This window comes from Penaeus monodon, chromosome 19 (genome assembly GCF_015228065.2).
Source record: "Penaeus monodon isolate SGIC_2016 chromosome 19, NSTDA_Pmon_1, whole genome shotgun sequence".
In the NCBI taxonomy this organism is placed as follows: Eukaryota; Metazoa; Arthropoda; class Malacostraca; order Decapoda; family Penaeidae; genus Penaeus; species Penaeus monodon.
The window spans coordinates 4,773,138-4,774,342 of record NC_051404.1 but is presented as its reverse complement, the minus strand read 5'-3'; the positions used below and the strand labels follow the sequence as shown (position 1 = coordinate 4,774,342).

The following is a 1,205-nucleotide window of genomic DNA, read 5'->3' as shown; positions in this document are numbered from 1 at the left end:
TGTAATTACCATTGCATTAGATAAAAGGGTAATGTTCCTATTATGATTTTTGGAATAAATGTGGGAAAGAAAATGTAAGTGATTGTGAAATTTATATTATTCATATATATTTGCTTACTAGCTAAAATTAATTGGTTAAGAAACCATATGTAGTCATTAATAGAATAATTAAGGTTATTGAAACTTAATTAGAAAAAATGGGTGCAATGATGACTGAAAATTATATATTACTTAGAATATATCTGTCATGCAGTGTTGTGGTTAAGTTTACTATACTGTATTTAGTATGTGGTAGAAAATTTATACATTTATTCCAGAAGTAATAGCAAATATAGATAACTTATACAGAAGTTCCTTAAGACATTTAGATATTCTAGAATTTATCTTTCATGAATGATCATGCTTAAACTTTGTTGTAAGTAATATCTGTTGCATCTAGGAGATAAATGTCCAACATAGAATAACATCAAGGGATGTCATGGCCCTAGCACTTTATGTTCTAGGAAAAGCCAGACTCTACTCTGTATACTCTGGAAGGAGAGAGCTTGGACTGGCTCCTTATTTGACAAGTACTATTAACCAAGGGGGTTTCAAGCAAATAGCATAAGGTCTCAGAATCTCTATGGGTACTTTTTTAAAATCTAGGATTTGCAGCTGTCCTTCTTTACTTGGAATTGTAATTTATTTTTCTCCTTTTTTTCATGTCTATTCAGGACAATTACCCTTTTTTGTATGTGTGACGGGGATAGTTTTTACAGATATATTTTCTTTTATATTTTGAGTCCTGTGTCCTTTTCTGTTAACAGACTTAGGTAACTGTATGGGTAATCTTTCTTAAGTGTTGTTACAAATCATTCAATACTCGTTTTTCTATAAAGATTTAAAAGGTTTACATGTAGTAAAACAAAATCACCTGTATAGTAGTATGCACAGCTACTGCAATGGCCTTTACAGAATTCATTGTTAATATGCACAGTCTTCTGCAGCAGTGTCTCTTTCTTCCCAGTTCATAAAGTCACTAATGTACTTGGCAGGCAGGCAGACTCTAATGCACAGTATGGGAAATAAAACCATCCTAACTATTTAGTTTTGATTGCAGTTGTCTATAGAGAAATTGAACACCCGGGTATTGTTTTTGCTGAAATGTCACATTGTTTCCAAACTACTGAGCATCATTTAAAGGCATCACAACTTTCACAGTAGCA

At 32.0% G+C, this 1,205-nt stretch overlaps 1 protein-coding gene across 4 annotated transcripts in view; it reads right to left on the bottom strand.

Moving 5' to 3' along the window:
• Positions 1-1,205, bottom strand: part of LOC119585002 (L-2-hydroxyglutarate dehydrogenase, mitochondrial-like) — a 90,150-nt gene that overhangs the window by 27,410 nt on the left and 61,535 nt on the right. The gene's annotated exons all lie outside the window — the stretch shown is intronic.